Here is a 16,275-nt window from a genome sequence, read left to right as displayed (position 1 = left end):
CTGGGATGTCACAAGTGAGGGGACATTGCTGCCAGGCTCAGCTCAACCCCTCCTGCACATGCTGATATAAGGAGATGTGTGTGGTGTGTAAGAGCTGTGGGGGGGTCCCTAAAAATTGGGAATACCTTGGCAAATCCCTGAACTAAGCAAGCTGACAGCTTGGTAAAGTCTGTTCTTCTTTCCAGGTGTCAACAAGTGCTACTACAAACTCTTTCAGCTACAAGGGGGAAAAAAGGGGCAAAACTAGATGAAAAAAATTTTATTTGTAGCAGCAACAGAGACCACTAAAATCCACACATGCAGTGCCAAGGACCAGAGCTGTGGGGTGTTCCCCCCACATTCCTTTTCACAGGGATCAGCCTCATTCAGGGCCAGTATTAGAATGGGCTGAGCCATGCACTAGCCCTTTCCTTAGAAATTATTAAATAAAGGGGTGGTGATAATCCTAGAGTTTTGGAACACGTGTGAGGGCCTGATGCTTCACCATAGCCAAAAGCAAAGGGAAATCCCACCCAAATCCTCCTGGCTGCAGAAGTGGCTTCTGTGAAATCCATCTGGGTGTCAAAGTGGGACAGGAGTAGATATTCCACGACGCACCTGACACAAAACAGCCAAACAGGAGACCCAGAACAGGAGTTTTTCTTCTGCCATTTAGCATACCCCATAACCCTGAGGACATTGTCTTAAACAAAGGCTTGAACTCGGAGTGAATTGTAATTCTCACAGCTTTGAAACCCAGGAGAGTGAAATCCTTGCCAGAAAGATCCTGAAGGGGTAAAGAGAGTGAGAGAGAAAAAAAAAAAGAGAATAAACTTGATAATTATGAAAAAAATAATATGCACATCCATAGTTTTGCTAAGTTTGGGATTGACGAGACGAATCAAAGTGGTAGCCTGAAGAGAAAATCTGTGTTTGAGGCAGGAGGTTAACTGACAAAAATTAAACTCAAGGCTGAAGACACAAAGAAGAGAGAAAACCTACAAGAAGCCTCACAAGAAAAAAAAGATCAGATTACTTTTTATGACCAAGAGGCAAAACTAAGGAAAATATTTCAGACACGAGAGCTGTTATTTTTGTACCTTTGAAGCAATACATAACTAGCACAAAAGACAACACGAGACAAGACAGGTAACCCAATCCTTTAAGACTTTGTGGCTGCAATCTCCTTCATGTGAGAGGCTTGGTTGTGCTTCCTGTCTTTCTATAAGTGAATAAATTCCGGGAATCACAACTGTGATTATTCCGATTTCTATTTTCTTCTCAGGCTTCAAAAGTCAGAACCAAAGGACCAAAGGCCTTGAGTGCTGCAGGAAAACTTCAGATATGACCCTGAATTTAATTTGCACATGATGCAAAAATAATATAAATGGTTTTGCTCCACCATATTCTTTTTCTTTAATAATCTCAATTTAGATTGATGAATGGAAAATGTGTCAGTATAAAGACAAAGGGACCTGGCACGAGTGAGAAAACAGTATCCTGTGGCTAAGGAAAAGTTGTTGCCTCTACACCAGTATCTACAGCAATGTCCACGCCTTGAGCAACACCAAAGGCATAATTTAGAATAATAGGACAAAACATGCACATAAGTGCAGGAGCTAGCATGTGTGGAGTGACTAAGTCTAAATGTTAGATTTGAAAACTCTCATTCAGTTGCTTAATCATGAAGAAATCTTGGGGTCTTCAACTCTTAAATTAAAAGGTTTGGTCATTTCAAGCACAGCTTTGCACCCACACAAAGTTCCTACATCTTGTCAAGGTACCCCAGTACCCATCCTGTAGCTGTATCTGGCACAGGCAGATGGAAAACAAGAATGGGAGGTTTAAACTTCCCAAACACAACCAATACATCTGTCCATGGCTCAGGTTTGAAAGGGTTTGCACCAACCAGGGAAGGAGAGTTTAATTTCTCTCAAATTTTCCAAGCAAATTTTTCATCTGTTTGGGATAAAAGCATGTTCCTTGTGCTGGAAATATGCTACTTTTCAGGAAAAAAAGGGGACATCCTTATGACTAGATATACAAGGATACAGAGATTCAGGAGACTTCCTTGAGGCAAAGGGGTCCCTGACCAAGCTTAAGGATTTCTTCATTTATTTTGCTTTAAGTAGCTATTGAAGAAAATACAGAAAAGTTATGAGAGCAGGGACCAAAACTTTGTGCTGTGATCACTGTTATTAGCAGAGAACACACAACCACCACCCCCTGCTACTCTCCCCAGAATCCCAGAATCAATTGGAAGAGACCTCTGGGATCATTGAGTCCCACCTATGACCGATCACCACGATGTCATCTAGACCAGAGTGCCACATCCAGTTGTTCCTTAAACACCTTCTTCCGTTCTGCCTATTTTGGGAGAAGATTGCATGGAATTGTGGATCTTAAACAAAGGTCTGAGACTGAGAGTCCAGAGGGAGGCTGAGGGAGGTGCGGGATTAGGTGCCTCCACCATCAGCATTGATTAGTTTGGGCACTCAGGACCTTTGCTGTCACGGACAGCCAGGGCTCTCGAAGATGCTAAACATTCCCCAGGCACTGCCAGGCAGCCCAGGCATCCAAATTAGCACTTCATCTCTCCTGGGATGGTGGAGAGGCGGCTGGGAAGTCCCTCAGTGCCTCCAGGCCATCGATGGAGGTTGGGTTGGGAGTGGCTTTTGAAGGCCACGTCCCAGGTGTCCCCGTTTCCCTGACGGGGTCAGGCTCGCACAGCTGCCCTGGAGCACACGGGCTGCATCTCTTTGGGCTGAGCCTAAGCTGGAATCTGTGTTCCAGGCAGGAATGGGGCCGCAGGCAGCAGGACCAGGCTCGCCACCATCCGAAGGGAACAACCTGGAAACGCATTTATTGGGGACATCTGGTACTCAGTGTCAACAATTCACTCTGCAGAGCTGTTCCAGTGAGTTACTGCCAGTGTGGCTGCAGCCTTTGTGAAGCGAGTTTATTAACTAAAATATTTCATAATGCCATGGCCTCACTCTTCCCAATAACAGATACTCTTTTCTCTCTTTTCTGTGTTTAGAAATGGGAGCAGATGTCAGAAGTTCAGGATATCTCTCCATTGCATTGCTCCCCATGCCCAAAGGTTTCAAAGCTCCTCAACCTCAGCCTGGAAAATCCATAGGCATTGCCCAAATTTTAAGCTAGAGGACAAAAAGGTCTGCATAATAGTTGGTCCAAAGTCACACTAACAAAATCAGAGCAGAAACTGAATTTCATAATTGTTCTTTTGCTTTAACCTTATGCCTATTATTAATTAAATAAATCCAATGTTTGATTAACTTGACATAAAATTCTGGGAATGATATGAGCTCTCCTCCATATGCGGTGCTGGAAATATCCCCCAGTTCTAGAATAATTCAGCAGTGGGGATATGAACAGAGCAGGAAGACCAAAAGGCAGTAAAAAAGCAAAAGGAAATTGGCTGCTGCTTTACCAATTTCCTGTTGGGGCTCTTCAGGCTGGATTGCTCAGGACAACCATTACGGGGAGGTTTGGAGCTCTGGAAAGCTTTTATTGACCTCTCTGTAAATACAAAATGGCCCATGAATTAAATGGGAGGGTCACTCTGAGGAAGTTCAACAGACTTGGCAGATTCTTGGGAATAAGCAAAATCAGGGATCAAGAGGACTGATTGAAAATGTGCAGTTATTGTGCAAAGGATTCTTTTTCTTGGGAGCGAGCTCCCTGGGGCTTTCTAGGCCAGGATTTACAAGGCTAATGAAGGGTGTTGGTTTTTTCCCTTCTGTCACAGAAAATTCAGCTAAAGACAAGCCAGAGGGACAAGCAACTGTCTTGCTGCTGAAAAGATGTTTTCCAAAGCTTTCCATCACCCTTTCCCCTCTCATGTTTGCCTAGTGTCTCACTCAATTCTTCTGGATCCCTCCTCCTGAGATGGGATTTGGAATTTGGCACCACAAAGTTCTGTTCACTTGGACATACAATTTTCCCCACGCTGCAAGAAGTTTCTCTAATTACACCAAAAGTCAAGAAAAAGTATCTTTGCAAAGCCCCTTGGATTCTCTCTCCCTCCTCTTTCTGTTTTATTCTTTTTTGGTTATCATTAAACAATCAATATTTTATTTCCATTTCTTTTTATAAGGAGTTGAAACAACTTCCAGTGATTACATTTGCATGAGTTCCTGTTATTATAGAGAACTCTTTTATCCATCATTGCGCATCCTTGATTTTAAATTAACTTCTTATAAAAGCAGAAGGCATAAATATTCTTCTACATATCGAAATATTAAGATTTTTATTTGTTAATAAATTTCCTTCCCTTTTTTTAAAACAAATTTCCTTCTTTTTTTTTTTTTATCAATGACCACTATAACTCCAAAGGCTTATTTGCAGGGGACCTGTGGAATTATGGTTTGGATCTTCTTCTCCTTTATAAAAATCCTAAATCAAATGAATGGAGTTCCTGCTACTTAAAGTTCTCAGCAAATTAGGACTGTGGACATTAGAGGAAAGGCTGACCATGATTAAAAAGATATCCAAGCTTTGGTCTTGAGATCTGTATGCTTATTAAAAAAAAAAAAAAAATTAAGAAGTTATAACTAACTCTGGAATATCTGATCCATTTATTTCATCTCAAAACTCTTTAACAGCAGCAGAAAGTCCGAGCCCTGCTGCTGGTGTTGTTTTATTTAATCACAAACCCCAGTTTAGGATGTGCTGACAAACCCGGCTTGTCGGGAACGTCCTGCCCAAACCCAGCACGCAGCCTCCGAAGAAAAACACAATTATTGCACTGTGCAAACGCTCATTTATCACATTTTATTCATCCCCGTGTAAAAGCCTGGGATAGGGACACGGCGTGGCTGAGATCTGTAAAACCCAGATGTGCAGGAATCGCTGCCGGAGCCCAGGTGGGACTAAAACCAGGGAGACAAAGGGGAAAAAGGATCAGCGCTTCTCTGAGTGACAATTTCTCAGCACTGACGACCTTGAAGAGTGACCAGTGGAGTCAGAAGACGTGTGCTACAGGAGAGAGAACTTCTTCAAAGGTAGGGAACTCATCCCCAACTCTCCTGGCTGCTCAGGTATGAAACACAAAGCTTTCGACAATTTGTACAAGCGAGAAAATCTGGTTTCACAAAACCAGAAATTGAGGACATGTGAAAGCCCATATTTATTTTAATTTAATATAAACACCTAGAAGTTTGAGAAGATCCTGCCACTGTTTCTGGAGTAAAAGATGTGTATTCAAAATTATTAATGCATTAAGCCAATAATAGATTTAAGAGGGAGCACTCCTGTAATACACATTCATTTTTGTGCCATACAAAGGAGGGTTTGGGGGGAAATAAAACTAACATAATGGAAATGCAGAGATGCCCAAAGCCTCGGAAGAAAACAAGGGAATAAGGGAATATGAAAGCTGGATGCAAAAAGTTGCTTTCTCAATGCCTTCAGGCCTGACTTTATTCGTTTTGTTTTGCCAGTCATGAGTAATTTGGCTACTCGATAGTTATGCAGGATCCTTTTTAAGCCCCTATGTTGACATTATGATTGCTTAAATGTCTAAAAATATGCTGATCTCTAGCGGCATACAAGAAGAAAAAGAAAAGAAACACAAAAAAAACCCAAAACAAAACAAAAAGCCAAACCAAAACAGAACAGGCAAATAATTTCAGGAAAATATTCAGAAGCCATCTGTAAATTGCTTCCATTTGTCATGCTTAGGAAGAGAATGCATTCTGCACATCAAATCCTTTAATCCTTGCAAATGTGATCAAATTTGTATCGCAGGAATTTTACATACACAAGAAAAGCAGATTTTTAAAGTCTTCTTTTACTGAAATGAAGGACAGAGATGTTACTGGAAGAACAAAACCTGTCACAGTGTCTTCTTTCCTTCCCAAATTTTCCTAAAAATATACAACTATTTACATATTTTCCTGTATCTTTTTTTTTCCCCCAAGAGTAAGTTCAGACTGTCTCAAAAATAAGCCTGGGAGTGAGCTGAGCTGCTTTGAGCCTCTCCCAGCAGCTCCTGCTGGGTCCATGCAGGCCAGAGATGTCCCCGTCTCTGCAGGACCTTTCGGGACCTTCTCTGGGCTCTCAGCTCCTGCTGATGGAATTCTCTTTTGCTGGGACTCTCCTCCAATTTTTCGCCCCCAAATTCTTGATCTGAAATGCCTTAATTATTACTGCAAAATGCTGAGGGAGCAGAAAGAGGAAAGCAAAGCAATGCCAAGTTGTTTGGTTTTTAATTCAACTCCCTCCTCCTCTTTCTCTGTGCTGATTTAGTAGAAAAATTATTTAGGAACATGGAAAATCTCTTCTCATGTCCCCAGCACTAAAATTTAAGCTATATTTCTTCTCCCTCACACAAATCTTCCTCACACACTTAGCTCACCCTAAACAATACTGGAAATAGTCACAGCAGAAGCCCCAAGATTAACTCAATTCACCTAAACCTTTATCAGGGATAAAGAGATTTTTCATTCATCTCTTCGCTAGACACACAGTCAATAATTTAGAGAAATTTTCCTCATTTACTCCCTTCACTTAAAAGATATCAATATGAGAGTTGGGGGAAAAAAATTCCTGTAAAATTCAGCACAGTCAAGTGCTGACTTTAATGTTGCCTCTTTAGAGGCCGCGGAGCTGAGCCTGGCGCACGATTCCCCAGCCTGCAAAGCACAGAGGAAAAGAACAGACAGCACTGGGAGATCCCCTGGTCCTCCAGGGAAAGAGGCAGGAATGAAAAGAGCAGACTTTTACTTATGTGTTTATCAAAAGTAAGAGCAAATCCTTTTTAGTTAAAGGAATTACAGTGGAACGCGATCGCCAACGGTCCGGCGGCTTTTTAGCAGCGCGGTCCGTGCTGGATGTTTCTGAGGAAAAGGGAAAGAATTTACCAAACACCCCAGCTTTCTGTAAAAAAAGTAAAATTCCTGAAAAAAACATGATTTTTAAGAGCGGGGATCAAAATTAAGATTTCACTGAGTGAAATTGTCACTGATGCTGATTTTCAGCCAAGATTATGTATATGTCTCATACATGCACATGTGTGTTTTCACTTGGTCAGCAGAGAGTTTGAATTTCTTATGGAGACCACCAGCTTTGCTGGACAGGTTTCAGTTCTGAAAAAAAAAAAAAAAAGAAAAAAAAATGGAGAGCAGTGATTTAACTCATTCTTGCCACAGTAACATGAACAACACATGGACAAAGTCCAGGGTCCATCCCCAGAAACACATCCAGCAACAGGACAACAAAAGAGTCAGCAGGTGTAGCTGCAGGGAGAACTTGGGAGAGGTTTTAATTAGTCTAACTACGGCTTTAAAGACACAGTGATAATAAAGTGACCTGTATCTCTCTGCATAAAGTCTTCTGTAATCTTAAAACCACCAGCAGCAAATGGGCAGCACTGGAAATTCAGCCAAGCTTCCAATGGGCAGCTCATCCTCATTGGCTCGGGCTGCCAATCATCACACGCAACATTCCCACATTTTGTAGAGAGCTGTTCTAAACCCTATCTTCTAATTAAAAGTTTTAGATGAAGATTCAGAGGAGGCCATGGAGATGCATCAAGGGCTGGAGCTCCTCTGCTCTGGAGCCAGGCTGGGAGAGTTGGAGCTGCTCATCTTGGAGAGCTCAGAGCCCCTTGCAGGGCCTGAAGGGGCTCCAGGAGAGATGGAGAGGGACTGGGGACAAGGGATGGAGGGATGGGACACAGGGAATGGCTCCCACTGCCAGAGGGCAGGGATGGATGGGAGATTGGGAATTGGGAATTGTTCCCTGGCAGGGTGGGGAAGCTCTGGCAAAGGGAGCCCACAGCAGCTGTGGCTGCCCCTGGATCCCTGGCACTGCCCAAGGCCAGGCTGGGCACTGGGGCTGGAGCAGCTGGGACAGTGGAAGGTGTCCCTGCCATGGCAGGGGTGGCACCAGATGGGATTTGGGGTCCCTCCCAACCCAAACCTTTCCAAACTCTGAAAACAATGGAGAAAGTCCCTATTACCAGCTTCCGGATTATGCAGCTTCAAGACAAAGGACTAAAAGATTGGTCTGTGCTGGAGGTTTTGCAACATAAATGTGTCAGATTCAGCATTTTGGTTCTAAGAAATGAAAAACCTGGGGGTAATCAATCCACTTTAGGTAGGAGCATGATTTTCATTTGGACTTCCCAGAAACTCCAGTGTAATTCATTAACGGATGTGCCATTAAAAAAGGAGTTGTAGGAGAGTGAAATAAAAGAAGGGCTGATAGATAGTGTTGCATTGATGGGTTCCGCTTGGTTGGTAACATCAAGTGGCAGAATGAGAACAGTTTTTAAGATATGATTAAATATAAATTTTATCAAAGGAGCAGTAAAACATTATGGCTTTAGGCTTTTTAAATTCTGTACACATTCTAGGATTCCAAAAATAAAGCTCCAGCTTCTTAAAATTGAATGTCTGCCTTGTATCATTTTGAAAAAGCCCCCATCTGAGTGATGCAGAATTTTTATCTGCAGGACCAGCCCAGGAGGATTTAGAGAGGCGACAGATTGGCTGGAGGCTGAGCTCACTTGGACACAAAGTGTTGACTCCACCTTTACACCTGGAGTCCCTTGGATTTATCTGATGCCTTGGAAATGTGACCCACCCACAAAATGGGCTGTGCTGTCACTTGGACTGAAATCAAAGTCCAGCTCTCACATTGTTCTGAATAGAACGAGAAATAAGAAGAGACTGGCATAGGGATATGCCTCTCCCATACTCAGGTGTCATCACCCACATTGGGTGAAAAATGTATTTTCTTTAGCCCAGGTCTTCAGCTCCTGCCAAGGAAATGACACCCTCTCATCACACTTTCCCTTCTGGAGCTGCACAAACCTCATCTGGTGCTTTTCAGGATTATTATGTTTAAAACAGCAAAGAGATAGATCCCCACACATGGATATCCTCCCCCACTCATGCCTCATACCCTGGGAGTGTTCCCACATTGATCCACCCAGTAGAACCAAAAGGATCCAACCTTAGGTCAGAGATTGGGTTCAATCATCTTGGAGCTCTTTCCCAACCTTAATAATTCTACAATTTAGACTCATTAAACAATGCAGTCTCACCTCAGCCCAGTTTCCTCTCCAAGCCTGGCTGCTCCGAGAGCATTTCCCACTGCCTCTCTCCTCTTTCTTCCTCTCTAAATCAAACCCTCCTCTTCTCCCATTTTTGGGATCTGATTACACTTACCACCATGAGGAGATGTAATTACACTGGGGTTTAAAAAGAATATTTTGTTCTCACCCCACCCTTACTTCTCACTAAATGCACACCAGCAATCACACAGAGAAAAATAATAAACTAGATATTTAATTATTTCCCCTGATTTTTTGGGAAATGGTTGTGCAGCAAGGCTTCCTTACCATAACAATAGACCTGTGAGAGCAAGATCATCCTAATTTACATCAGTGTGTGTTCTTTAGCTATTAAAAAAAATCCCACATATTAATTAGTTCCCGCTCTAATTGTTACCAAAAAATTAGTCTGAAAAAGAAAAAAGAAAATAAGGTGCAAAGCACAGTACTATTTACAAGTACCAAAACTTGAAATAAATATTCAACATGGTCTTTTCAAGTCAAATGCCTGGCCAGTTTTGAATAATAAAGCAGGACAAAGTCATTTACACAGAAAAAGCTAATGATTTCTGTATTTTGCTGCTGGTAAAGAATTGAAGGATAGCTGATTTGAATCTTCCTTCAATCTCCCATCAATAAAACAGAGACAAGGCAGATTCGAAAGCTGATCTGGGAGAGTCATGTTTTTATAATTGCTTTTTACCCTCAGGCGTTTGAAATCCAGAGGGTCACGAGTGCCTGTATTAGAGCTGGAGCAGGCCAAGAGGCCCAGTCAAAACCCTGAGACACAAATTAATTTGTTTGTGGTTCTCATGTCTAATTTGAGGAAAGAGAAAATTCTTTGCCACTTTACAATGTTATGATCTAATTAAAGGCAGATACATGTGAAATATTTATGCAACCTTTAGGAAAAAAAATGAGAGAGAGAGAGAAAAAAAATATTTTGGCTCAGTCTCATTTGGGAAATTTTCTGAAATATGGGAATGGAAAAATTTATAAAACAAATATAGAAAAACTGAGGGTGAAGCTTTTGTTTTGGTAAGTGATACTTGCAAAATTTCAGAATAGGTTATGTTAAAAATTGTTGTTTTGAACTTGAATCGCAAAATGGCAAAGAAGCAAACCACAAGTTCTCGCCAGTCTATCGACATTGCAGCCAATATTATGTTGGAAAAAGAGCATTATAACTCTGCCTAGAAAACATTGAAATTATGTTGTATTAAGGAGATATAAGAAAGGAAAGTGCTATCAAGGGATGAGCTTAATGGAAAAACAATTCAAGTTGCTCAATATTTTGTTGTCCAAGTGACATGCCTTTCCCAAGCAGTGTTCCAGTGCCATGATTTATGCAGCCAAAACTTGGAGTCACTTCCCTGTGTGTAACAGGCCAGTAGAGTGCTGAGATGTTGTTACACCAGGTTTTTGTGTATTAATGGACATCAGGAAGAAATTCCTCCCTGGCAGGGTGGGCAGCCCTGGCACAGGTGCCCAGAGCAGCCGTGGCACCCCTGGGTCCCTGGCAGTGCCCAAGGCCAGGCTGGACACTGGGGCTGGAGCAGCTGGGGCAGTGGGAGGGGTCCCTGCCATGGCTGAGGTGTGACTGGGTGGCCTTCAAGGTCTCTTCCAACCCAGACCGTTCTGTCAGGGTGATGCAGTCCCACCACTCCTTAGGAAAACACATGGCACAGATAAATTAAAAGTTTTCCTGCCTTTAAGTTGCTCTTTTTTTTCCACTAAGACCTCACCACACAAAGGTGCCCTGCTACCTGAAAGCACTCCCACTTCATGCTGGAATACTTAAACAAATTGAAATTCTGATTCTAAAATGGGCTGAGCTTTATAACAAAGCTAAAAGCTCCCATGTCCTGTGATATATTTTTTTAGCTGACAGCACAGTGAAAATTCTGGTCTAAAGAGGAGAAAGCTGAGTAATGTAAATACATGAATGTTAAAACTCCACGCACTTTGCAAAGGAGAATTCTTCGGAGGGTGAAGAGATGCTGCTCTGCTTCCAGGAGCTTTTCCCCTTGCCAGGCAGCTTTCCCTTCATGCTCGGTGTCATTAAAGTCCATTTGGGTGAAAACCATCACACCACGTCTTGCTTCAGCATGGCCACTGACCCCTTCCACAGGTCCCTTGTGCTGCATAAAGTGGTTGCTTCCCTGGGAAGAACTTAATGAGAATGGACAGTAAATCACTTGATTTCAAGTTTGCATTTGTTTATTTGGCATCTGATTATAACCTGCTCATTGACCTTGTTTGATAGGTGATGGGACAAGCTCTTAGAGCACTGGCAGATAGTGACAAGTTCTGAGAACAGAAAAGGCTTTTAAAACTTTGCAAAATAAGTAACAGCCAAGGAAATATATCATCATCCCATCCCGCGACTCCTGTCCTGTAAACATGTGTGTGGCCCTTAATCACACTAATAAAAGTGCTGGAGCCAAAGGGAATACCTGAAGGAGAACGAGTTTGCAGGGCCAGGCCTTATTCCTCTAGCTTTGTCAGAGGAAGCTTGTCAAATAAACTGAAGACTGATAGCTGCTATATTTCCCCTTATTATAATCCAGAAACAACATACTTGTCTGAACAAAATAGAAATAAGTCCTCTTTGAGGCTACTCTGTTTGCCTTGACAGCAAGCTTGGGTTTTAAGCCAAGATTCCAGATTGTTTTTGTGAAAACATTTCCACTTGTCTGAAAGAGTATATGTAATGGATATGTGATAGCAGTAATGCAATGCTGAAGTAATCTCCGGAGGACGCGCGCATCTCCGGGGACCCCGCGCTGCACCGGGTACTACACACCAGGAAAATAAAATTGGTATTCTAACAATATGGAGAATGCCTGCGATTTGTACCTCGCAAAAATACCAGCCCTCATTTATAATTCAGCTGGAGTGCGTGGCTTTCCTTGTAGGAAGTGTTTTGCTTTCGGGAGGAAATGGAAGTGACATTTTTGAAGGCACTGTTCTGGCTTCATGTGGGATCAGAGAGCGCAAGGCTGTGGCACTGCCAGCCAAAAGCAGCTGGTGGGATGGGCAAGATACCACAAAAAAAACCCACCGAAAACCTTTAAGCTCGATATTGTTTCCTATGTGTCCATCCACTCACTTTGTGTGAATTTTGAAATTCAGTGTTGTAAATTCTGCTCGAACAGGAGGAATCAAGACAAGATGAGGGAAGGGGTGGAAGTGCCCATTCTCAGGATGGTGAGGTTTGGTGGCCCTTGGCAGCACTGGGGGCGCCAAGGATAGGATGGAATGACTCACCCCAGTGCTTTGTGTGAAACTCAGCATCTCTCCAAACCCCAAATTATCCAACAGGATTTAGATCCCTGGGTGACTGGGAACACTGGCTTCCTGATGGGATCCTCCTGCCTCTGGTGTCTAAAAAAAGAACTTGTGTGAAGCCAAGAAAATTGATAAAGGAGAGGCCTTCCATCTCATAGGTGAAAAACAGAGACAGAAGCACTGCATGGAAACTGACATAAACTTCATTTTATTAATAAATGAGCACTGGAGCAACTCATGTTGTGAATTTTCCACTCTTGGAGAACATTTTGCTCAAGGTAATTTTGACAAAAACTGCTGGAGTGTGCAGGGTAGGGACCCACGACTGCCTCTCCCCATGTGCACCCAGTTCTGACCAAAACCATTTGAGCTACAGAAATTCCTTTGCAAACCTGGTTTACAAAACCAACCAGATGACAATTTTTAAATCACATGGGCACTGCCAGTTTGTTTCTACTCATTGTATTTAATCTTAACAACACAACCAGAGACGTGAGAGGACAGGTACAAATATCCAGCAGGCCAGTTGGTAGTGACAGAATACAAGGGCTACACCAGCCAGCAAAATAAAAATTGCAGCAAAGACTGAGTTTTACAGGGGAATGACAGAAGGCAACATTGCAATGTATCTCATTCCAGTGCATCCAAACAGTACGACATTATTTTCCAGGGAAGTTAATGGGGTTCCCAAATATGCACAGCTGAGGGCAGAATCTGGCCCTGAAGTTAACTATTTGAGCAATGCAAATTTTGAATTTAAGACATGTATCAAAGGTAAGCCTAAGTGTTCAGTCATTTTACCCAATCCTGGCACGGGAAAAAGAATTCAATTTTAGAATCTGTCTGTAATTCCAAAAGGGGGAGAAAACAGTCTGAAATATATTCCTTGAAGAGAGATGCAAGTTTCTCATTTATATTCGATCTCGGATGAGATTTGGTAAATGCAGACCCTTCCACAAAGTGAATATTATAGTGAGGCCGTAACATTTTAGTAACATGAATTCATAAGGTGACCCTGGAGACCAACAATAAAACAAAATTCCATAATAGACTTAAATAACAAAAAGGGTTTGGTGTTTCTGTTGTCTCCCCAAATATGTTTCACTCTGCGCAGTTTTTCTAGGGGAACATTTTGGCCTGTAAAGAATAAAATACATTTTCAATCAGCTCAAATCATGAAGCATTCTTGATAGCTGTACATTAGCTTTTTACAGCTGTCTTGGTTTTTATACTGTCTCTTACAGAGCGGATTTCCCCCTCCCCACACCTATAAAAGGCAGGTAAATTAAACAAATTATGAACTATACAGTGGTTGAATACTTTGTAAAATTGTAGAACCAGCTTTTCAAAACCTTTAATGCTCCATCTCCCAGAGGTGAAATGCCAGCCTCCATTCGGGTCTCTTTCAGTTGCCCTTGCCACTTCAAAATGTGTCTGGAAACAGCTCTGCAGATGGCCTCGTATGTTTTACAGGAAATATTACTTAAACATTGGAAAGGATCAAATTTCTCCTGTTAGGAATTACAAATCTGGATTTCATTTTCTCTCTTTCCACCCCCCCTCCCCACCTCCCACCCCCAAACCATGGGAAAAAAATGTGATTGTTACATATGACACTAAGGAAGTACTTGGGATTTTTGGTTTTTTTTATTTAATATGCCACTCATATTGGAAAATAAGGAATAAATCTTGGAAATGTAACTGGTTAAAATAAGTCCTTTTCTTCATATAAAATAGTAGCTAATCAAAAAGATTTCCCAGAAGCATCAAAGCTTTTTATGTATGATGATCTGGAAAACATATTGTGTCAGATTTCTATTTTTGCTCTTATTCTTATGAATGTAAAAGAATAATAAACTTTTCTTTCAGTTTCTCTGGGAGAGTTTCTTAACATTTGAGGCATTTCTTACATATTGACCTTGGTTTATGTATTCTGCAAAGATTCATTAAGCTTAGGGGGGTTCTATTGTCAGGAAAATGGTTAGCATTAGTAAAACACACAATTAAAATAGTAGCAGGTGATGTCAGTTTTAGTAGAGTTGACATTAATGACCTGTTCATAAGGGGCAATTTCCACACTAATGTCATGTTCTTTAAATGGAAATAGCCAGGAATACACATTTTCCATGTAAAATAACCCTTTTTGTAATTCATTAAATTCCCTTTCCCCCTATATTTAAGTAGACACCTTTCCAAGAGGGAGTAGAATTCCAAATAAAGACATAGGAAATTAAAATCAGGGTTCCCACAACTAGTCTATTTAATATTCATATTCAGGAAAAGATCCATAAACTCTTTTTCTTCTCTTTTATTAACAAAGGAAGTAAACTCCCCTTGACAGTCTACTTTTCCCAGCCGTGCTCCAGAGGCAGTGAGCGACAACTGCCTTTGTTTCGGGATGGAATTAAATGTCCTTGTACAGGAGCAGGGCGGGGAGACATGGGAGGGGATTTCTGCTGTGCCCCACCTGGGGTAACCCATCCCTTTGGGATGGAGATGTGATTTCACAGACTCCTAGAATAGTTTGGGTTGGAAGGGGCCTTAAAATCATCCAGTGCCAGCTGTGCCATGGGCAAGGACAACTTCCACTGCCCCAGGTTGTTCCAAGCCCTGTCCAACCTATCCTTGGACACTTCCAGGGAGGGGGCAGCCAAAAACTCTGTGGTCCAAGTGCGACCAGAGAGGTTGTCCCCAGTTCTCTCCACTTGTTTGGATGCAGAGAAAGACAGGCAGGAAGGGCAGGTGCCCAGCACACATCCATAACCTGCTTGACCATTTCATAGAACCACAGAATCACCTAGGCTGGAAAAGGCCTCTAAGATCATCAGGTTCAACTGTTAAATGTTGTCCCCAAGTGCCACATCCTTTTGAACACTTCCAGGGATGGTGACCCCACCACTGCCTTGGCAGCCTGCTCAAATGCTTGACCACCCTTTCAGTGAAGACATTTGGGTCACTCCACACTAGAGGCTCACCCGGGACCCTCCCTACTGTGTCTACTCAAGGAGCTCTCCACCAATATATTTTCTGGTGTTGCTTTTCCATGTTCACTCTTTAGAGAGCAAAAGAAGGACAGGGTTGAGCAGCTCTGACTGTGCACTTGTGTCCTCTGACACCGGACACCGCCGGGCTCGGCAGATGCAAAAGCAGTGGCAGACGCCATTCCAGCCACCAAGCTGGCGTCACGGGCCAAATCAAACATTTTGCCAGCGAAATGGGATCAGTTGTCTCCAGCTCCCCATCCCCTTCTTCTCACGCCCCTCTCCTCTGCTGGAAAAATGTTTTCTTTATTCAAGTTCACGTTATTGTCATGGTAATTTACTTCAAGGAAACCAGCGCGGGTCTAGGACTGGCTGTCTGTCCGTGGCAGAGATCTGCCAAATAATTTGGCACCGCTCTTTCTAATTGGCAGCCTCTGCCGAAGGGACACCCAAGCCTGAAATGGGGTTGCTGCGGGTCATCCTCTGAGTGCGCTGGAATTTGGCAGCCTGGGTGGAAGCGGCAGCACACGGTGGCTCGTTGCCCTGGATCTGGCTCCGGCCGCCAGCCGATGCTCAGGCTTTCATGTCACAGCATTTTTTCTTCTCCTTCCCCCTTAGAAAGAAGGGAAAAAAACCCACAAAAACCCCACCGAGTGAATTAAGGATAGAGTTTCACCCTTAACTTTGAATCTCTTTGCTTTTGTGCGTGTCACAACCTTAACACCATTTTTTGCACTTAATTGTAAATCTCAGGGCTGCTGATGAAGCAAAAATAAAAATTATAGCACAATCAGGAGGGGTGGGAAAGGAAAATGGATTTTACAAGTGCACACTTTTAAGAAAAGAAGCCGACCTGAAACATAAATAAAAGTAAGCCCTAGGGACCACACCTCTGGCATTAACTGTCTCGCCACCAAGGGCCATTATGGTACAAATTTA

At 42.5% G+C, this 16,275-nt stretch overlaps 1 long non-coding RNA gene across 1 annotated transcript in view; it reads left to right on the top strand.

Annotated features, from left to right (window-relative positions):
* Positions 1-2,654: 2,654 nt before the first annotated feature.
* LOC146767095 (uncharacterized) overlaps positions 2,655-16,275 on the top strand; it is a 31,220-nt gene continuing 17,599 nt past the window's right edge. Inside the window, exons 1-2 of the long non-coding RNA XR_014956201.1 lie at positions 2,655-5,006; positions 6,602-6,746. This is a non-coding gene — a long non-coding RNA (uncharacterized LOC146767095). The remainder of the gene's footprint in view (positions 5,007-6,601; positions 6,747-16,275) is intronic.

Source organism: Lonchura striata, chromosome 6 (assembly GCF_050655825.1).
Source record: "Lonchura striata isolate lonStrDom1 chromosome 6, ASM5065582v1, whole genome shotgun sequence".
NCBI classification, from domain to species: Eukaryota; Metazoa; Chordata; class Aves; order Passeriformes; family Estrildidae; genus Lonchura; species Lonchura striata.
Note: the sequence above shows the minus strand (reverse complement) of the source record. Positions and strands in the feature narration are given on the sequence as shown.